Below are 24,318 nucleotides of genomic sequence, written 5' to 3'. Positions count from 1 at the left end.
GCACCCCTAGGGGCTATGCTCTGTGTGCCTACAAAGCTCCCCCTCCCGTCATCTAATTTTTATAGACTGGAACTGGGGGCAAGAAGGTTGGGGTAATGACTGCGGGTAGCAAGGCTTCTGCCTCTCAGGCCTGAGTGAAGTCTGTGGCTCTCAATTATAGTGGCTCTCTTAAGAATAGGGGTTTAGAGAATTCCTTGGTGGTCCAATAGTTAGGACTCTCAGATTTCACTGCCAAGGGCCCAGATTCAATCCCTGGTCAGGGAACTAAATTTTGCAAGGCACATGACATGGTCAGAAAAAAAAAAAAAAAGAGTAGAGGTTTAACCTCTCTGTCTCCAGCTTTGAAATCTAGTCTCTATATCTAAGGCAAAAAAATGTCACTTAACAATCCCATTACATGTAGAAACGTGTTTCAAAGCCTGAAGTGGCAAAAGGCTGGCTTTTCCATGATCTCTGGAATATATCTGATAAAGACTAAAATCTCTAGGACTTGACAAAATAAAAAGTCAAATACAGATTCTGACCTGATAATCTTCATTTGGGAGTTTTAGAACCTTGTTTATACAGAGCCAGAGATCTAGAGAGTGACTGTCTCTTGCTAAAATTTGGGTCCTTCATTAAAATATTAATATGATCACTGGGCAATGTAGAAACAAAGGTGCTTTGTCTCACTGATGCTGGTAATTCAGAGGGACTTTTCTCGGTTACTTGATATAACCAATTAGAATCACTCCTTCTAATCCTCATATGACCTCTTCCTCAATAAAACATCAAATTGTCTTACTATATATGTTGGACTCCTCTTAACAAAGTGTTCAAAGATTTTTCAGACATCCCAAACCCAGAGTCTTTCAGTTTTTCATTTCCTGTGACCTCATTACCTGACATTATTATCTTAGAATGACTTGGAATTCTTTTTCTGGACCCTGCCTCACTGGCACAATTCAGTTGGAGTGAGCATACTCTCAGCCTGACCCTGAGCTAGGCCTTAGCATAGAGTCACAGTGATTGTGAATGTACAATTTGCTTTTGATTCCAAGACAAACACATTCATGAATCTACTATTCATTCTGGACACAAATCCCAGTAACATTCCCTCAGATTCTTTATTATAATTTCTTAAGAATCAACATGGATAGGGATTGGCTATTAAGACTTAAAATTCAGGTCCTCTAAATGATGGAAAACAAGGGATAAGACATAGATCTTTAGGCAACTTTCTAAAGCTTTGAGGAAGAGGTTTCAAAACCAGGTTGTGCAGAGTCCTAGCATTCCACAGAAAGATGACAGGAACCTTCATGGTAGTGGTTCTTTCTAATCTCTCAGTTTACACATTGTCAACCAGAATTCATTAGCTTCATATATTAGGATTAATATTTTGAGGGAAATAAACATTTTCTATGTAAATATCTTTAGATGAACCAAACAGTACATATTTTCTTCCCTTATCAAATAAGAATAAAAGCTTCCTGGAGGACCTACTGAACTTATTTACCAATTAACTATCATTCAAAAAAAAAAGTGGTGTTAAAAAAAAAAAGGTGGTGTTAATAACTATGACAAAATGCAGTCAATATTTTTGCAATTCACTCTTCAGTATTCAGCTATGCCAAATAACTTCCTTCAACTCTAACTTGGCCACAGAAATGCCTTTACAGAAATATAATATTATGCCTTGGCCTTTATCAGGGGTCAATAAAAGGAACCTCTTTATGACTAACAATTCTGTTTTGTTTGCGACAGTGTTACTGAAGACTTTGTCCAGGTCCCTTATATAACGGCGCATGCCATGACCTTCCCTTAGAGCTATGAGCCATAAAAATCTTCCATGTTTCTTCTTTCAAGATAGCAAAGAATCTGTCATTTACATTTGCCTTCAGCTGCCAATGAATTGAAAGTTAAATCTGGGCACAGAGTCAGGGAAAGGACCTATATTCAAGATGCTGTTTTTTCTGACCCAATTATCACCCGACTCTTCATTAACTCAGCCAGTATTAAATGGTTCGGTAAGGTGCCAAGTATTGCAGTAGGAACCAATGACACAAAGCTTATTAAAACACAATGCCTTCCCTACAAGAGATCTTAGCTGGACAGCTCTTGTTCTATTTTCATGATTTTTTGTGTATATCTTTATTTTTAACTCATTTCATATCTGTTTTTGAAAACACATACAGTATTATCAGTAAGCAAACAAAATGAACTAGCATGTTTTGGAAAGAGAAGGCATTAATTTAAATTTGCCTGGAGGGGTAGATGAGTTATATTCTCTTCTCTTAGCTTCCTGAGTTCCTGATTGGAACATCTCTTCCAATCCATCCTACAATCAGATTGATTTTCCTAATAGGGCTTTCCTGATCACACCACTCACCTATTCAAAAGTATTAACTGCCACACCACACACTGGTCCTCAAAATCAACCAAACAGCAGCAATCAGAGATAGTCTTGGCACAAAGAATATAGAACCTGCCTAATGCTCCATCCTTCTTGTGTTTATGAGAGGAGGGAACTGAGTAACCCATTCCTAAACCAAACTAGGTACATCCAAATGTGTAAAGCCCTGTCATTCTAGAAGAAAGGACCATTGATACATGTGTTGCTGCTGCTGCTAAGTCGCTTCAGTCCTATCCGACTCTATGCGACCCCATAGACAGCAGCCCACCCAGGCTCCCCCGTCCCTGGGGTTCTCCAGGCAAGAACACTGGAGTGGGTTGCCATTTCCTTCTCCAATGCATGAAAGTGAAAAGTGAAAGTGAAGTCGCCCAGTCGTGTCCAACTCTTCGCGACCCCATGGACTGCAGCCTACCAGGCTCCTCCGTCAATGGGATTTTCCAGGCAAAAGTACTGGAGTGGGGTGTTGATACATATGTACTTTCACCTAAAATTCAACTTTTTATCCACGTGGGATCTTATCATTGCCATGTAAGTTATTTATTTCCCAGTTTTGCCACATCCATATCACCAACACCAGCACCAAAAGCGGCAGGAAGGAGTGATTCTGCAGTTTCAAATTTTGTTTTAAATGTGCCCTGAAATCTGACTCCTGGAGCCAGAGGAGCTCTAAAAGGTCCCTTGAGATGCAAACTGGTTTCTTTCCTTTAGTCAAGAAAGCCATTCTTTTTATAAATTCAACCACTTTAGCAAATGATAATTCAAGGTCACCCAGCCAACAAGCACCCATCTTGCAGGTTTAAGCTTCCTGTCATGGTACCTCCATGAAGAAGAAAGCCAACCCATGAGGCAGTGGGGAAAGCTGTCCATGATAACTGTTCACAGCCCATCAGCGCATACCTCTTGCAAATCAGTCCTTGTTGAAAGTCTCCACAGAGAAAGATGGTGTTCCTAGATTTTGTTACTTGAAGAGAAGTCTAGAAAGTATTCTCTATGTAAACAAAGGTCTTCTCTACTTTAAATGCAGAAGATTGCCCAGAATGACAATATATATGGTACATTTGCAATATCTGATGTGTGTATAGTTATTTCGTGTCATATAGAAAAGATCTGATACTTTATGATAAGATTTTAGTAACAATTTCATAACGCAATTATAATATTATCATTGAGAAGAAAATCCTTTGGCCAGTTTACGCTGGTAGAAGTGTTACAAAGCTAATTTCTTTCCCCTCCAGATTTGTGTATCTAGTACATAGAAAAGAAATCTCTTTCTACACGCACTTGAGCCCAATGAGACTTCTATGTCATACATTACAATAGACTATTATTTAGAGAAGTATATTAAGGGGGTTAGGAATATGAACAAGACTCAAGAAATAAATTCTTCTGTTACATTTCATTTAGTTATCAGATACAGTTACCCAGTGAACTAGAGGAACAAAAGGATGTTAGCCTTTAGATGTTTATGGTTCTAGGGAGGAAACACAATGCAGGACCATAGTACAAAATATTTTCAATAAAACAGACATTTCTGATTTAGTACAGTCCTCTGAAACAGCAAGCTGATCTGTAACATATACAGCACAATTGATGCTGCTTTGGAAAATGTGCAAACACCTTACATTGCAATCAACTGTATCTAGAGAAGGGGAAAAAAGATGACGTCTGGAAGGTTTTTCCTGCCACGTTCATGAGAGCATTTTTTAATTACATTCACACTCTTAGATTACTTATTTGTATGCACAGTGAACAATGGAAAGAAAAAACCTTACTGTGGATGTGATTTGATGCAAACTACTGAGAGAAATGTGAACTTATGTCAATTCCTTACAGAGGATAAGGCAGCTAGGGAGGAAGAAGACTCCCTCCAAGAAGACATGGCACTTTGAGACCCCTTAAACTCAGCAATTCACTCTTGATCCAAAAGGCAGCACTAAAATGTCGCCAAACATTCAGTGTTTAGAGATTTTACTTATTTGTTGATTGCCTGTGGCATAAAGAGGTCTCCGGTTCTCTGGAAATGTGAAATCCAAAATTGTCTAATTCGGATCTGAGGGCTAGATATGAACATTCTGACAGTGTCTTCCACTGCATAGTAATTCATCTCCTGTTTAAATGCTATTCTGAAATTCAGGGTCACTCTCTCATAGAAGTGAGGCATAGAGCTGTGATGGGGGCCATGAATAATTTTAGGCTATTTGTACACAGCTGCAGCTACTTGCATGGGTAATTGCTTTTGCCCAAATCACCAGCATAATTGTGACTCTAAAGACAGATTTGAAAGCCATTGAAGTGTCAAATTATATTACAACAATAGAGCCAGTTCTCCAGAAAGTACTCATGTTTTAATTTTAATCAAGCTCCAAAAATGTGTTGAACCCTTGCTCTAGGGCAAATAAAAAAATGCCAAAATGTTGTGATATGTTGATGTCTAGCATAACAATCAGAGAAGGGATGTTCACTTCATTATACTGATAGTAAGATTCCATTAATAATTCTAGTACCACCACCTCACCCAGTGCTTGGCATTCAATAATGTTTTTAATGAATAAATACAACTTCTGACTTCTACCATTTGAACTAGAAATTTGTGATATGAAGGTAGAAGGACAGCTACATTTGTTCTGAAAGGTGGCTGGTGATGACTGTTCAAAGCAGGGTGATCACTACAACAAAACAACAAAACTGGATTGACCTGCTACCTCTGGCATAAGCTTGGCACGCTGACCACCAAACCTATCACATCACATTATCATGTCAGCTGAAGAGGAACATTAGGACACACTCTAGAAAATACTGCATCTAATCAGACAAGACTTTGAACAATAACGGGAATATGAAATCAAAATGATAACTCAATTGTATGATACAAATAAAACAGTGAAAAAGAATATACGATTCAGAATATGAAGCCTTCATAAGAGAACAGTGCAAAGAAATCACAAAAAATGATAGAATGGGCAAAACTAGAGATCTCTTCAAGAAAACTAGAGATACCAAGGGAACACTTTAAGCAAAGATAGACACAATAAAGGACAAAAATGGCAAGGACCTAATAGAAGCAGAAGAGATTAAGAAAAGGGGGCAAGAATACACAGAAGAACTGTACAAAAAAAGTTAAGAACCCAGGTAACCAAAGTGATGTGGTCACTCACCCAGCGCCAGACATCCTGGAGTGTGAAGTCAAGCAGGCCTGAGACAACATTACTACTAACAAAGCTAGTGGAGGTGATGGAATTCCAGCTGAACTTTTTCAAATCACAAAAGATGGTGCTGTTAAAGTGCAGCACTCATTATGCCAGCAAATTTGGAAAACTCACCAGTGGCCATAGGACTGGAAAAGGTCAGCTTTCATTCCAATCCCAAAGTAAGGCAATGCCAAATAATGGCCAAACTACTGGATAATTGCACTCATTTCACATGTCAGCAAGATTATGCTCAAAATCCTTCAAGCTAAGCTTCAGCAGTACGTGAATGGAGAACTTCCAAATGTACAAACTGGGTTTAGAAAAGGCAGAGAAACCAGAGATCGAATTGTAAATATACACTGGATCATAGGAAAAAAACAAGAAAATTCCAAAAAAATATACTCCTGCTTCATTGACTATTCTAGAGCCTTTGACTGTGCATTCACAACTGTGGACTATTCTTAATAAGATGGGAATACCAGACCACCTTACCTGCCCCCTGAGATACCTGTATACAGGACAAGAAGCAACAGTTAGAACTGGACATGGAACACAGACTGGTTCAAAATTGGGGAAAGAATACATCAAGGCTGTATATTGTCACCCTGCTTATTTAACTTATATGCAGAGTACATAAGCCCGGCATGTGAAATGCCGGGCTGGGTGAAGCACAAGCTGGAATCAAGATTGCCAGGAGAAATAACAACAACCTCAGATAGGCAGATGATACCACTTTAATGGTAGAAAGTGAAGAAGAACTAGAGAGCCTCTTGATGAAGGTGAAAGAGGAGAAGTTAAAAAGCTAGCTTAAAACTCAACATTCAAAAAACGAAGATCATGGCATCTGGTCCCATCACTTCATGGGAAACAAAGAGAAAAGGGGGAATTAGTGTCAGAGTTCACTTTCTTGGGCTCCAAAATCCCACATGTCTCAAAATGCAGATGTTGACTGCAGCCATGAAATTAAGAGACACTTGCTCCTTGGAAGAAGAGCTATGAAAAACCTAGACAGTGTATTAAAAAACAGAGACATCACTTTGCCCACAAAGGTCCATATAATCCAAGCTATGTTATTTCCAGTAGTCATGTATGGATATGAGAATTGGACCATAAGGAAGGCTAAGCATCAAAGAATTGATGCTTTTGAGTTGTGGTGCTAGAGAAGACTCTTGAGAGGCCCTTGAATTGCAAGGAAATCAAACCAGTCTATCCTAAAGGAAATAAATCCTGAATACTCATTGGAAGGACTGATGCTGAAGCTCCAATACTTTGGCCACTTAATGCAAATAGCGGACTCACTGGAAAAGACCCTGATGCCAGGAAAGATTGAAGGCAAGAGGAGAAGGGGGCAACAGAGGATAAGATGGTTGAATGGCATCACTGACTCAATGGATGGACATGAGTTTAGCAAACTGTGGGCAAAAGTGAAGGACAGGGAGGCCTGGTGTGCTGCAATCCATGGGGTCTCTAAGAGTCAGACACGACTTAGCAACTGAACAACAACAATAAAGACTAATGTTCAAGTGCCAAGGTTTATGTGCTGTGTGCTCTTAGTCAACGCACTGAAACTCTAACCTAAGAATCTACTAATGTTAGTAATGGATTGCCTGCAGGTGAACAACTATGAGGGCTGTTTTCACACCAGAAGCCCAGGAGCGTGGAGTTGGCTTGGTGACCTAAGGATGGCCAGAGTTATGGTCACCGGAGTTCTCTTGGTCTCTCCCTCTGGCCCTAAGAAATCTGATAGCTCTAGCTAATAACTGTGTCTGTGATAAAAGGAGGAAAGGGCACAGGTGGGGACAGAAGCTTTATTGGAAGAGAAAAGACTCCAGATCCATGTAAGACATCCGTTTACAGTTCATAGGCTACAACTGAGTCACACACCACTGGTACCAAGGAAGGTTAGGAAATGCACACTTTTTAAGATGAACATATGTCCAATCCAGTCAAAACTGAAGTTGTGTTAGTAAAGAAGGGAGATTGGAATGAATAGGTAACTAGCAATATCTGCTTCAATATTCTTTATAGACTTGGTGTTAAGGATTGTATGAGATAACATATTTGAAAATGTTCTGTTATCCAGAAAGCTAAACAAAGTTGTTTTTTGTAATTGACGTGTAGTTGATTCACAATATTATTTAAGTTTCATGTATATAACAGTGTTTCACAATTTTTAAAGGTTATATTCCATTTATAGTTATAAGAAATTAGCTATATTCCATGTGTTGTACAATATATACTTGCAGTTTATTTTATACAACTAGTTTGTGTTTCTAAATCCCTTACCCCTCTTTCTCTTCCCTCTCCTCACTGATAATCACTAGTTTGTTCTCTGTATCTGTGAATCTGTTCCTTTTCTGTTATATTCACTAGTTTTTTTTATCACACATCTTAGTGATATCATAGACTATTTGTCTTTCTCTGTCTGACTTATTTCAATTAGTATAATACTTTCCAAGTCCATCCATGTTGTTCTAAATGGTAAACATTCATCTTTCTTTATGGCTGAACAGTATTCCAAAAGTTGAACTTTTTTAACTGCAATAAATATTATACTATTTTCATGTATATACAGTACCTTGGAAAAAGATCTTAAGATAAAATATATACTATATTTTAACTAATATATAAGCATATTAACTAATATATAGTATACTAGGTCACACACATACATTTGAAACAAACGGGAAGAATGAATATCTTTTCCTTGTGCATTTAAGATGGCATAAATTAAAAACATGTGATTCAGTTATGTTTCAATATCAGTTCAGTCGCTCAGTCGTGTCCGAGTGCAACCCCATGAATCGCAGCACTCCAGGCCTCCCTGTCCATCACCATCTCCCGGAGTTCACTCAGACTCACATCCATCAAGTCAGTGATGCCATCCAGCCATCTCATCCTCTGTTGTCCCCTTCTCCTCCTGCCCTCAATCTGTCCTAGCATCAGAGTCTTTTCCAATGAGTCAACTCTTCGCATGAGGTGGCTAGAGTATTGGAGTTTCAGCTTTAGCATCATTCCTTCCAAAGAGCACCCAGGGCTGATCTCCTTTAGAATGGACTGGTTGGATGTCCTTGCAGTCCAAGGGACTCTCAAGAGTCTTCTCCAACACCACAATTCAAAAGCATCAATTCTTCGATGCTCAGCTTTCTTCACAGTCCAGCTCACATCCATACATGACCACTGGAAAAACCATAGCCTTGACTAGATGGACTTTTGTTGGCAAAGTAATGTCTCTGCTTTTCAATATGCTATCTAGGTTGGTCATAACTTTCCTTCCAAGGAGTAAGCATCTTTTAATTACATGGCTGCAGTCACCATCTCCAGTGATTTTGGAGCCCAAAAAGATAAAGTATGACACTGTTTCCACTGTTTCCCCATTTATTTCCCATGAAGTGATGGGATCGGATGCCATGATTTTCGTTTTCTGAATGTTGAGCTTTAAGCCAACTTCTTCTCTCCTCTTTCACTTTCATCAAGAGGCTTTTTAGTTCCTCTTCACTTTCTGCCATAAGGGTGGTGTCATCTGCATATCTGAGGTTATTGATATTTCTCCTGGCAATCTTGATTCCAGCTTGTGCTTCTTCCAGCCCAGCGTTTCTCACGATGTACTCTACATATAAGTTAAATAAGCAGGGTGACAATATACAGCCTTGACATACGCCTTTTCCTATTTGGACCAGTCTGTTTTTCCATGTCCAGTTCTAACTTGCTTCCTGACCTGCATATAGGTTTCTCAAGAGGCTGGTCAGGTGGTCTGGTATTCCCATCTCTTTCAGAGTTTTCCATAGTTATGGTATATAACATTAAAGTAAAGTATAGGAGCTTTTTACATTTTGCTTTATTTTTATGTAAATACACTATTTACCTTCTTTTGTTTTTGTCTAAAAAATGGAGCATATATGCCTTTACTTCATTTACATGTGATGAAATAGTAATTATGCAGTCTGTACATTAAAATACCTTGAAACACTATGCTCTCCCTCAAAAAATAAAAAAAATAAAAAATCTTAAGCATGAAATTTAAAATAATTATCTTCAGTATTCAAAAATGCATAACAGAAAATTTTTTTTTTCTTTCAAGAAGTCTCAAATTTTTCATATCTTAAAAAATGGGCTGAGGGAAAGATTTTTTTAATAAAAAAAATCAATGCAGGAAAGAAGAAATTAAGAAAATATTCTGTCTCAGTGACAATATAATTATAGTGCCCTATGAAGAAGCAATTGGCACAGTTACTTGATTTTTATTAAGTATCAGAGCACAGGCAGATATTAAAATGCAATTTGAATATGAGCAATGTTAAAGTGGTAAGTGATATTAAGGAGTAGATATTTAGAAAACCTCAGGAATCACCTTACCTGCATCTATTCATGGCCTGCCTCCCTCATTACCCCTCTGTCTCCCTGAGTCTCACCAGTTCACTAACATCTCAGGGCTTTTGCACTTGCCATCACCTTCCCATTTTTCCAATGGCTGTTTCCTTCTCATCATCCCAGTGCTGATTCAAACATCACTTCCATAGAGATACCTGCCGGGAACATCCTAATTAAACAGTTGACCTCCTCTAGCCTCTCCTACCCTGGAGAGAGGTCCAGGTCCAGGTCCCACCATCATCTCGCTTCTATTTTTTTCATAGCATTTACAATTATCTGACAGTTTTTTAATCCTATGACTATCCCAGTAAGGGCTTTCCCAGGTGGTACCAGTGGTAAAGAACCTGCCTACCACTGCAGGAGATATAAGGGGTGCCAGTTCGATCCCTGGATCAGAAAGATCCCCTGAAGAAAGAAATGGCAACCCACTGCAGTATTCTTGCCTGGAGAATCCCATGGACAGAGGAGCCTGGTGGGCTACTGTCCACAGGGTCACAAAGAGATGGACAGGACTCAAGCAACTTAGCACACATGCCCCTACTAGACTAGAATATAAGCTCCAAAAAAGCAGAGGCAAGGTCCGTGTTTTTTAATAGCTCTATCTCTAGTACCACAGACAGGGCTCATCACAAAGTAAGCACTGTTTAAGTATGTGTTGAGTAGGAAAAAAAAGATACATGTGCATTCTATAAACAACAAGTTTTATAACCACATTTAGATATTTGGGAAGGACTAAATTGCTGCATATAGGTGAATATAGTAGACAGTATTTCAAATCATAAACATAATTTTTACATAATAGTTTATTAAAACATATTCTATTTGGCATATTTCTACTGAGTGAAGGATTCTAAGTACTAAAAGAAAACAACTGAAGAGTTGACCCAGACATTCCCCTGGTGAGTTCATCACAATTTATTAGCATATAAGAACATTTTTCCAGGTACCGTCAATTCTCTGCAGGAACAGAGTCAAATCTTCTCAGAGCTATCATCTAAATTCCTTAGACTTGGTACTCTCAAAGAGCTGCTGCTGCTGCTGCTGCTAAGTCGCTTCAGTCATGTCTGACTCTGTGCAACCCCATAAACGGCAGCCCACCAGGCTCCCCCATCCATGGGATTTTCCAGGCAGGAGTACTGGAGTGGGGTGCCATCACCTTCTCCATCTCAAATTGCTTTGGCCCCTTAAATCTGCATCTTGTATCTTGGACCTAGGTCTCCATTTTTCAGATTCACTTCTTTCCTACCCTGCCCAGTTATAAAGACATAGTTGTGAAACTACGAGTGGTCTTTTTCTAGATGTTTCTTTTTTTCTTTCTATCACGGCTAGTCTCTCACTTTTAGTTTCCAAGACAAGGTGGTAAAGGCAAGATAATGTCATTAAAAGCAAAAGAGAATGTTAACCTCCTTAATTATCTCCAGCACTTAAAGCTCATGTACTTTCAGTGCAAATGAAAAGGCACTGGAGGATATGAAGCATTCAACTCCTTCCTCAGCTCAGTTAAAGCAAGAAAGAAGAAATGTTTCTCTTCCATTGAAACACTCCAGTTTAGAAGTAAAAGGTAATAACTTCACATATTTTGCAGGTATACAACTGAATTTTTAATTCAATGTGGAGTTCTAAAAAAATTATTAAGAGTTCAGGCTGTCAAAAGACTCATTATAGAAGAAACAGAATTTCTTCCTGTCCCATGGTGTAACTTGACATAGCACTGAAGAACTCTTGTGTTTCTATAACTGCATTAGATGTGACTAAAAGACATTTTTTGAATACTCAAGTTGTCTCTTTAAAGTACTGACTCATGCAGGGCTGTAGTCAATCACTTGCCAAAAGGTAGGTTCGGGGGAGAATAAAACAGAAACAAATAACTAAACAAAGGATTTTAATAATCCTGAAGAAACTAACATTCAATGTAATGGCCATTAATAAAAAATATTCATGCTACCGTTACCAGCAGAACTGCCACCATAAACTGAGGAGACCATGGTGAATTACTGAGCATCATAAAATTCTTAAGTATCTTGTAGGATACATTTCCCCATTTAGGGATTATAACTCAGGAAGAAATATCCTAAAAGGAACAGGCTGCTCCTTTGAGTGTCAGAACTCCAAGTTGTTTTAATAGAAAGCCACAATAAATACTTTTTATGGCAGAATCTGAATGATAGGGTTGCATTCTCTACCAAGTCTCAGTTTCTGAGCTAAGCTCAGTGCAAACAAAGTAAAGCAGGAAAGGAAGACAATGTGTGATGCCCATAGCTTGCCCCATGAAATGCCTATTCCTACACTCTTGGACGCCCTGCCCGTGGAGCTCTGTGTCTTCAAGTATCTTCTCTCAGCTCTGTGTCTTTATCCAACACATTCAGCTCAAGCAAGAAGATATCCTCTGTGATCCAGATTCCCATCAGAGCCCATGTTTTTAGAGCTCAGAGGGCAAAGTGTTTGGTGATAGGAGTATATCTGAAGCCCTTTCTGAAAATCTCCTGGGAACCTAGCCATGCAATTGCCCTTTCCCCCTCCATTGCCCACCCGCGCCGCTCCCCCACCTCGTCCCCCCCGCCACAACACGTACACAATCTCTCTCAGTCTTTCCTCTTTCCCTAACAGCTCTACAATTCCAGATGGTGATTAAGAAAAAGCCAATATACCTATGAGTAGACTGATAAGAGATTTCTACCAAGGTTCAGTGCCACTTCCTGTATTAGTCAGGGTTCTCCAGAGAAACAGAACCAATAGGCTATCAAAGGAGATTTATTACAAGGACTTGGCTCCTGCAAACATGGAGGCTGAGAAGTCCCACGATCTGCTGTCTGCAAGCTGGAGATGGAGGAAAGGCAATGATGTGATTCAGGCCAAGTCCCAAGACCTGAGAACCAGTGGCGCCAGTAAGGGAAATCACATCTGAGGGCAAGGGAAGACGAGATGTCCCAGCTCAAGCAATGAGGCAGGAAAAAGGGGGTTAATTCCTGCTTCTACTCCCTTTTGTTCTAGCCAAGCCCCCCAAAACTGGATGATGCCCACTCACATTGGGGATGGTAATCTACTTATTCCGAATCCACAAATTCACAGGTTAATCTCACCCAGAAACAACCTCACAGACAAGCCCAGAAATAATGCCTAATCTGGGCAACCCATGGCCCACTCAAGTTGACATATATAATTAACCTTCACACCCTAAGACAATCTTTCCAGAATCTTTCAGGTGGTTTCTCACACATACATTTTGTTTCTTCTCCTCTTAAAGGCCTTGGTCAGTTGCGTTGCAAATACTTGGTAACTCCGAATAAGATGTCATCTCTTCATATTCAACTCTTTTCCCTTAGCCTTAGCACAGTACCTACCACAAAAAATATGAAATGTGGCTAAACAGGAGTGAGTTGGAAAACAGTAAGAAATTGTTTTTTGCCTGCCACCCAGGGGCTCCAAGATATGCAAAGGAGATAAGGCATGCATATAAATAACTCTAATATATAGCAGAAAGTAATGTCTCGTAACAGAAAAGTACAAACTCTTACTGCCAATTTCTGACTTCAGTATGATCAACTGCAAGTGCACAAGAGTGTGGAGGCAGGTCTGTCTCCCATAGGTATGCCTCTGACCAGTTCTGGGTCCTTACCTGTGACAGGGGTCTGAAATTAGCTCTTGTTGCTCTCAGGGTACTACTGTAAGGGCACATACAAATTTAAAATAGAAAACTTGATCACTGTCTAGAAGAGATAGAAGAGACATCTGCACACCCATGCTCACTGAAGCATCATTCACAACAGTCAAGATAGGAAAACAACCTAAATATTTGCCAACAGATGAATAAAGAAAATGTGGTGTACATTAACAACAGAATCCTATTTAAAAAGGAGATTCTGCCATTTCAATAATATGGATGAAACTGGAATACACCATGCCAAAAAAATGAGCCAGACACAGAAAGACAAATATTGCATAATCTCCCTTATATGTGATGTGTATGTGTGTGTGTGTTTGTATTTTTAAAGCAAATTCATAGTAACAGAGAGTAGAATGGAAGTTACCGAGCCTGCAGCACAGGGGGAAAAGGAGAGATTTTTAAAAAGAAAAAAAAGTAGAATAGTGATTGCCAAGGACTAGGGCAAGATGGTCTTAGGAGTTATTATTTGTTATTAAATATGTTTAAGTTATTATTTAATTTAGTTAACATTATTTAACTAAATAATTATTTAGTTAAGTTTTATAGAGTGAAAATTCAGTTTTATAGAATGAAAAGAATTCTGGATATGGATGGTGGTGACAGCTATGCAACCGTAGGAAGGTGCTTAATTCAACCAAACTGTATACTTAAAAAGATTAAGATAGAAAGTTTTATGTTATGTATATTTTACTACAATAAAAAAAATGAATAATCTGATGCATAAAATACTATCAGAAAAGAAAACTACTTCAGAGAGTAAAGTCTAAATGTATATCCACAACAAAAGCACAGTGAATGAGAGGATTGCTCTTTTGGACATTAAAGAAAATTTCAAATCTTGGAATTATTTTTTGATAAGGAAGAAAATAAGATATATCCTCCCCACTGACCATATCATCCCCTTGCTTAGTTACTTGCAAACACTTGTAATTATAAATTCTTTCTCCCTTCAAAATACACATAAATCTTTTCAAAAGATAAGTCAATCTCTTGCTGACTTTAAAATCCAGGAATGGGAACTTCCCTGAAGGTACAGTGGCTAAGACTCCACACTTCCACTGCAAGGGGCATAGGTTCAATTCCTGGTCAGAAAGCTAAGATCACACATGCTACATGGTGTGGTCAAAAAAAAAAAAAAAAACCACAGGCATGTCTTCCTCAAGAACCTGGAAACCAACTCTCTGAAACATAATCATCTAAGAAGATGGGACCCCCATCTTCTAAGACGACAACCACCCCCATCTAAGAAGATATGACTACTAACTTCAGTGGGAACATCATGCCAAATTGCAAAAGCTACCACCTGCCATGAGAAGTGTGTTTACCTCTGGGTAACATGGACAAGCTTTCTTTAAGATTTTAGGACTTTTAAGGTCTAAGGAAAGGGAAGATTTCTTTAAAAGCAGAAATGAAGGAAGATGACACAGAGAAGACGTAGCATGAGCGAAGTTCACTGAGGAAAAGCAAAGCGTTTAGAGAACACTAAGTTTGGTCACATTGAGATGCTGCGTGCATGCAGAGGACTGGAAGTAAAAACCAGTCATGGAAGTTAGGACGAGAGTGCAGAGATCCACACGCCAGAGGAGAGTTTCCTCTTGACTCAAAACATAACCCGGCTTGTCTCTGAAACTTAGCAAGGATTTCTCATGAGAAATACAAAAGGGTGTGTTCAGTGCCACACTTCCTTTTTAATTTTTTACTGAGGTTATAGTTGATTTACAATATTTCAGGTGTACAAAGTGATTCAGATATATATATATGTATCTTTCTATATATATATATTCTTTTTCAGATTCTTTTACTTTATAGGTTATTACAAGACATTGGATATAGTTCCCTATCCTGCTGTACACTAGGACCTTGTTTATTTTATATACAGTAGTGTGTAACTATATAAAATTTATCCCCTCCCCCACATCTTTCCCCTTTGGCAACCAAAAGTTTGTTTTCTATGTCTGTGAATCTTTCTGTTTTGTAAATAAATTCATTTGTATCATATTTTAGATTCTATATATATGTGGTATCACATGATATTTGTCTTTCTGACTTACTTCACTCAGTATGACAATCTCTAGGTCCATCCATCTTACTGCAGACAGCAATACTTCATTCTTTCTATGACTGAGTAATCTTCCACTGTGTATGTGTGTGTATGTATATATATACACATATATATGAAGATGTGTATATATATGTATATATATCATCATTATCCATTATCTGTTGATGGACATTTAGTGTAATTCCAAGTCTTGGCTATTATAAACAGTGCTGCTATGAACAATGGGGCGGTGCTACACTCTTTGCAATTCTGTAAAAATTATCCTCAATTCCAGACAAAATCTTCAAACACCAGAAGAAAACATAAATCTCAACTTTTCACTGCTCTTACGAGCTGGTCTTTTATCTGACCACAGTTATCAGTTCTGTCTCCATAACAGCTAGCAGCAGTTTGGGGTGTTGTTATTAAGATGGCACAGCTCTTCAGAACAATTTCTTTGTTTTCAGCTCCTGATCTGCTGGGCCAGAGCAACCATTTCTCTCATTTTTCTTATGCTGTCACTCACAGAGGCTAAGGCCCACGGTTCTAGTTTTTCTTTGACCTTCCCGCTTGTTTTCACGGAGGTAATTTACCTATTTAAAGATGATTTGTTGAAACCAAATGAGCAGTCACGGAAATGTAAGAACCCACAGAATGTCCTCTTTCATTTGTGATATCTGCATTCAAAGACAGGTGATTTTAAAGACAGGTTGTATTTAAGTACAGCAAATATACCTGTTTGTTTTCCAAGTAATGTAACTCTCTCACTGGCCTACATTCATTGCAATGGATCTTTAAACTGGTGGGCAAAGGAAGAAACGGAGGCCCACAGTAACCATTTGTATAACATGCCATATTTTTTTTTTTTATAGGGATAGTAAAAACACAAGGATTGAGGGTGTAGGAGGGGGTGGATAGCTGCATTTTAACTCTTTCCCATGACTTTACTAAAAGGATTTTCACTTCAACAGATGTTTCTATAATCAGAGCCAAGATCTAATTTATTTTTGGAAAACAGAAAATGGAACTGTTATGAATAGTCTTATTTCAGCAATCAAAGAGAGTGGAAAAAGAAATCTAGTATTTGATTTGTTTTTCATAAGCACGGTTCAAAGCACATCTGTGCTTATGCCATGAATCCTTCTGTATAGGACTCTCCTTTAGAAGTTTCAGTAAGAGGTGAGTCCATTGATCTGCAATTTGGTAAATTTGAGGTCTTTGAAGGGCAGCCAAAGTTTCACTTAGTTTCTCAACAACTCTCTCTCTCAAACCTGAGAACATCTATCTTGTTCCTAGAGAACTTGAGATACAGTTTTATACTCAGGACATCATTGTGCCTTGCAGACAAAGCCAGGCAGCCTTATTGAGACACAGTTCTTTTAAAAGATATATTTCATTTAGTATCTTAATGAGCATGTCTGTCTTTAGTGGAAGAAATAAGCATTAAAATACAAAGGCTGCTTTCTGTGGGAATATCTACATTTTAAATCTAGCCAGGGTGCAGGACTTACAATCTCATACACACATGATTCACTTGAGATTTAAGAAAATAATTTATTTTTTACAAATCTACCCAGCAGTTAATCAATTGAAAAAAATTAATCAACTAGAAAAATTCAGACATAATCTTGGTTATTTGAGAGTATTTTCAAGTGTTAGAGCTTCTTGTACGTTTCAGATTAAATCATGATGTTTTGATAAAGGCTTGATAGTTGTCAGTCATGGCTCTTTACAACCCCATGGGTTGCAGCCTGCCAGGCTCCTCTGTCCGTGGAATTCTCCAGGCGAGAGTACTGGAGTGAGTAGCCATTCCCTTCTCCACAGGATCTTCCCAACCCAGAGACTGAACTTCCTGCATTGCAGGCAGATGCTTTACTGTCTGAGCCACCAAGGAAACAAACATTAAGTATCACATGAATGAAAGAATAGAGATCAAGTACAAGGCCTGGCACAAAGGATTCAATAAGCAACAGCTAGCAGTTCAGTAGGGCAGTAGTGGTAGCTATAGCAATAGTCATCCACTCTCCCCTCACTGAACAGTTCATTTGACAAACAAAGCCCAGAAAAATTAAATCATTTGCCCAAGGTTACAAAACTGGCTAGTGGCAGAGCTGAAATTGGAATGCAGGCCCCCTTACAAGTCTAATAGTCTTTTCCCAATACCTTGGGGGAAATAATTTTTCAAGTATAATGAGTTATTTTGTCATATGAAAGATCCTTTGAGAGAAGGGTGACTCTTCATTTCTATATTCCAATGGCAAGCCTTCTCAGCCTCTATACTGATGGTCATATCAGAATGTGATCGGCTTTCCCTCAGTCATTACCTTCTTTGAGCCTCTCATATTTTTTCCCATCATCATTGCCTTCTTCTTTAGCCTCAGCAACACCACCATAAGCCAAATGCTGTCTATTTACTCCTTCTCTGTTTACCTTCTTGCTCCTTCAGGTACCCAGAGCAGGGGACTCTCCAGAGCTAAACTCTTGAATCCTCTCTCTCCTTTAGAGTTCACACATATTTCCAAGGACTCTTGGAAAACATCTTCAGCCCTCAGATCTTTCTTGAAATCTAGCAGCAAATTTCCAGTTTCCTACTGGACGTTACCACATAAATATAAATGTTCCAATATAACCTCAAAATTACTATGTCTGGAATCAAAATTATCATCTTCCCCTCTAGAGTAGCTCAAAATCTTCATGTTCAAAGTTTGTCAACAGTTCCATCATTGTTCCGGTCTTGAAACCATGAAGACATCATTGAGTCTCCTTGCCCTTCGGAAGTGATTGATCACAAATTCTGTTGCACCTGTTTTCTCTTTCCTTTCCTCTCCCACAAGTAACACAAGTATCCCACTAGTTTAGTTACTCACCAGCAATTACTCTGAAAGCCTGTTAACTGTTGGCTCTGCCCTTATTTCTCACCATCTTACAAACTCCCTGACAGTAACCTGTCTTCCTGAGTCACATACATTTTATCATATTTTTCCTCAGGTCAAACTGTCCAACCACTTCACTGCACCTATGAGACAAGATCTACCTGCTTTGCTTTTGCAGTCAGAACTCTCTACCACCTGGCCCTGTCATCCACCATGTTCATTCATTTCTCAGTAAAATGCAATGTTACATGTCAAATTAGTATGTTTAATGTTTCTCTTTGACATTATTGAGGCAATGAGAAAAGGCATATAGTGCTCAGAATTAATGTGATTGTTTCTTTCTTATGAAAACAAAAATTAAATTTAAACAACCTAATACTTATTTAGAATTGATGTCACTCACTAGCAACATTTTCCAAATGAAGATCACTTTTTAGAAAGGTTTTATAAGCATTGTCTTCCACAGACAATTCAGGTTAAAATACAGTCTCGATAGTAATGCCAAAGAAAAGCAGGAAATCTGTGTCATTTTCTCCAATAAAAAGGTAAGGAAGTCTGCCCCAAACTTACTGCTTAGAGAATCTAGAATTTAATGTTTTGTCAGCTGGGCTGTTAACATACTAGAGTCAGTCTCTCTCTTTCTTCCATATTATTAACAAACATTATCTGTATTCTGACTTCTCCGGATGTTTAGGGACTAGTATCATGAACACTCTTTTGGGAAGGCTATTACCTTAATCCTTCTGCAAGGAAACACATCTACAATAATAATTCTTTGATTTTTCTCATACTTTCTTTTTCTTTTATGTATCTCTCCTTAAAAAGAATATTTTCCTCTAACACAAATTAAAGCTACACTGAAGCACCACTTCTTAACTATCAGACTGACACTAATCAAAAAATCTAACATGTTCTTTTGGCAGTCTGGTAGAACCATGTGTACTTCATAGGATACTTGTGTTAATGGAAAAGTAAAACCCTAAGGAGGAAAATTTGGCAAAATTACATGTGATTTTAGCCTATAAGCCAGCAATTTCACTTCCAAGAATCTATTCCAAAGTAATACTGGCAAAAAAAAAAAAAAGCCCTTTTTTTGAAGCACTATTTAATAATAGCAAAGGAATGGAAACAGCTTACAAATGAATTAAACAAACCTAATTTTCTATTGTTCAATGTCTGCTTCCTTTTCTTTTTTCCCCCTCTGTTTGCTACCTCCCCTTCACCTCCCACTCCAGACCTTAACAAACTACAAAGATTCCAAAAATACTCTTTAAGAACTGCTCTGACAGTTGCTGGTAGGAGATTGACACCCATGATCCCAAACATGAGGCACGAAGAACCAAGACCACCTCTAACTGTCCTAGCCACAAACTCTCCAACAATTAAGGTGAAGTAGCATGGCCATCCCTTCTCACACTGTGAAATTCCAGGTCTGAAACTGCTTGGGGAATTATCTGATTTTCATGTACTTCCCAGTGCTCATCAGCTCAATAAAGCCTGTAATCTCTACCTGAATCATTTTAACTATTATTTTTGACAACCCCTCAATGTCCATCTACAGGAACTAACCAAGTAAACTCCATTACATCCACCAAATGAGCACAATGCAAGTGTAAACCGTGTTCAGAAATCTCCATATATTACAATGGAATGATTTCCAGAAATTTTAAGTGAAAAAAAAGAGGGGGGAGAGAAAAATATGTACAATATGCTGCCATTTATCTAAGGATTTGGGATATAAATATACGCATTCACTTAATTATTTTTAAATGTCTATAAGAACAAAAAACTTAAACAGTTACCTATATAAAGGGAGGATGGGAGGGAAGCAGTGGAAGGGGGCAGGGATAGAAACCAGAGTTGTCTGAACATGCCTTGTGTTTTAAATACAAATATTTTACTTTTAAATTTTAAAAAGCAAGCTCTGAAAGCTAAAAGCAATAAGAAACCAATGAATCTATGTAGCCTAAGCACAAAGAGAAACTATTAACTAACATTAGATGTTTTCAGTACTCATTCATTGGTGATAGAGTTGGTACCATCATCCTGAGACTGTTGGGTATATGCTATCGGAGGAAACAAACAATTATATTGCTGACATTGGTAACCAGGTTTTCCAGCATGGGATCAAGACATAAGATCAAAGAAATTAAGTAAAAGCTCTATAGTCCTAAGCTTTAATTGGAGGTATGATTATAAATTTATAAGAAAATGTCATAAAACACAGCATTTCCTAGTTCTATCCACTGGAAAGGCTTTGCAACAGCATACAACCCAATAAGCAATGAGCAACTCTAGTTCCCAGATCCTAGTTCTAAATGCTACTTCCTATCAAAAAGCAGCAGGGCTACTTGAGAAAAACAGTTTGTTCCAGGTTTGTAGAAAGAAAAGTATCGCTATAAGGTTGAGACATCTTGTCACACTAAAAATAGAGTTGTTAAAAAAAACTCATGAGAAAACTTGAAAAGGTTCATACTGACCAAAGACAGAGCAATTTGAGCATTAATAAGGATAATATCTGCAGGGGAATGAGACATATGAAATATGACTTCATAATTATAATTTTTAAGGAACCCATTAGTCACTTATTATTTTCATTAGGCACCTTTTAAAGATGCTAAAATAATATTTGAAAATTTGTAAATTTTAAAAAAAATCACATTTTTATACTGCCTTTTCTACACTGTACCTCTGTGTGAGCAACAGATAAGCAGAGATTTCTCCTTATAGCAGTAGAATAGCCAATAAATAAAAAAGGAATAATTGAATTGCTATATCACTACTCTGTAACCCTTCATAAATTAATAGATCTAAGCACTGCACATCAGTGATTAATAACATCAGGAAAGAAAGAAAATCATATATTATGCAAGTATACAACTCAATCTGTGATGTATTCTTGCCCCCCAAAATCTAAATCGAATATGGCCACACTACTAGTTTGAATTACCAATTTACCAAAAATATAGGGAACAAATAAATGGGTTAAAAACATAGCAAGAATTCAGTCATTAAAATCCAGACTACAGGAAATCTACCGGACAAATGACCTCATTTTTTTCACTGATAAATTACAAGGAAGAAGAATAAAAGAGATGGAGGGGGAATACAGGTTTAAAAATATTTAACAGAGGCATCAGTCATGAATAGATGGACTCTATATATATCCTGATCCAAGATGTCTATATATATTTTTTTCAAGATCCTGATCTTAGCAGTTCTCATCATAAAAACTTCAACACCAGCTGCTGGATATTCGGTAATATTTAGAAATTAAGGTTAAATTTTTAGGCATGAAGATATCATTGTGATTTTTTATCTATGACACTATTACTTAAGGTGTACAACATAATTATTTGATATATGTATATATTATGAAATGATCCCCACAGTAGGATAATATCCATCATCTCACATAGTAATATAGTTACATACTCTTTTTGCTTATGATAAGAGCATTTGAGATTTATTCTCTAGGCAACTTTCAAATATAAAATGCAGTCACCATGCTATACATTACATCTCCATAACTTACCTTATAACTAGAAGTTTATACCTTTTGACCCCCTTTCACCCATTTCCCCACTTCCTGCCTCTGACAGCCACCAACCTGTTCTGTTTCTGTAAGTTTTTTTTTTAATTTCAATACAAATTAAATAATACAGTATTTGTCTTTCTCTGTCTGACTTATTTCACTTAGCATAATGCCCTTGAGGTCCATCAGTGTTGTCACCAATGGGCATGATTTCATCCTTTTTTATGGCTGAAGAATATTCTGTTGTATAAATACACCATATTTTCTTTATTCATTTATCCATCAAAGGACCTCTCAATTGTTTCCATGTGTTGGCTATTATTAAAAAAATGATGCAATGAGCATAGGGTGTAGATATCTTCTTGAAATAGTGATTTTAGTTTCTTTGGACATATATCCAGAAAAGGAACTGCTGGATCAAATGGTAGATAGAGTCTTATTTTTTTGAGGGTCCTCCATATTGTTTTCCATAGCAGCTATACCAGTTTATATTCCCACGAACAGTAAACAAAGTTTCCTTTTCTCCATATCCTCACCACTTGTTATTTCTTCTCTTTTTAATGACAGCCAATCTGACAATATGAAGTATATCATTGAGGTTTTGATTTGTATTTCCCTAATAATTAGTGATGGCGAGTACTTTTTCAAGTACCTATTGGTCCTTTGTATGTCTTCTTTAGAAAAATGTCTATCTAGTTCTTCATTCACCTTTTAATTGAATTGGTTTTTTTGCTGTTGAGTTGCAGGAGTTCTTTATATACATAAACATACATATACTTTAGATACCTATTTATATATTTAAGTACATATACATTTATATATATTACATATAAAATACAGTATATAATGTCTTATATACAGTATATGTCATACACAGTATATAGCATCTTATATACAGTATAGAACATCTTACATCCTATAATGCAATGATGAAACACTGAGGAAGATACAGTAAATGGAAAGATACTCTGATTATGGATTGGAAGAATTTATATTGTTTAAATGTCCTTACTACCCACAACAATCTACAGATTTAATATAGTCCCTATCAAAATTCCAACGGCATTTTTCACAGAAATAGAACACACAGTGCTAAAATTTTGTATTGAACCACAAAAGACCTGAAAAAACAAAGCAACCCCTGGGGAAGAACAGAGGTGGAGTCATCACTCTTCCTGATTTCAAACTATATTACAAACCTACAAATCAAAGTGGTATGGCATTGGCATAAAAACAGATGCAGAGATAAACAGAATAGAATACACAGCCCATAAATAAACCCATATATATATATATAGTCAATTAATTTATGACAAAGGAGCCAAGAATACACAATGAGGAAAGAATAGTCTTTTCAATAAATGGCATTGGGAAACCAGACAGTCATATGCAAAAGAATGAAACTGAACCACTATCTTACTCAATACACAAAATCAACTCAAAATGAATTAAAGACATGAACATAAGACCTGAAACAATAAAACTTCTAGAAGAAAACGTAATGGGCAAGCTCACTGACTTCGGTCTTGGCAATGATTATTTGGATTTGAAAATTAAAGCAAAAACAAACTAACAGGACTACATCAAATTAAACAGCATCTCCGTAGTTTTTTGAAAAAATGAAAAGGCAACACACAAAACAGAAAATATTTGCAAATCATCTAGATGATAAAGGGTTAATATCCAAAATACATAAAACTTTTAAAAGTTACTATCTATTAGAAAAATACTGAAATATTTTCAGAAGAAATAATAGTTATCTTGGACTCTCTAATCTAGGGGTAGAAGAATAGATGAAGATATAGATGAACAAAACCAGCCATAAATTGGTTTTTATGGAAGCTGGTAATTTGGCAAATATCATGCACCTAGTAAGCAATAGAACTCATCTGATTTATCTGATGCCAAAGTCTATGATCTGTTTGGTACACTGAGAGTTTCTCAAATGCACCACACAGATACCTACACACGACCATTTGTAAATTAATGACTACCTATATTACCTAGCTTTCCAGGCTTTCCCACACCTTGTGTACTTGTGCTTAGTTGCTCAGTCATGTCCAGCTCTTTGTGATTCCATGGACTGTAGCCTGCCAGGCTCCTCTGTCCATGGAGATTCTCCAGGCAAGAATACTGGAGTGGGTTTCCATGCCCTTCTCCAGGGGACCTTCCCAATCCAGGGATCAAACCCAGTTCTCCCACACTGCAGGTGGATTCTTTACCATCTGAGTCACCAGAGAAGCCCTTAAATGTG

The sequence above is a fragment of the Capricornis sumatraensis genome, chromosome 4 (assembly GCF_032405125.1).
Source record: "Capricornis sumatraensis isolate serow.1 chromosome 4, serow.2, whole genome shotgun sequence".
Lineage (NCBI taxonomy): Eukaryota > Metazoa > Chordata > Mammalia > Artiodactyla > Bovidae > Capricornis > Capricornis sumatraensis.
This window is presented reverse-complemented; position numbering follows the sequence as displayed.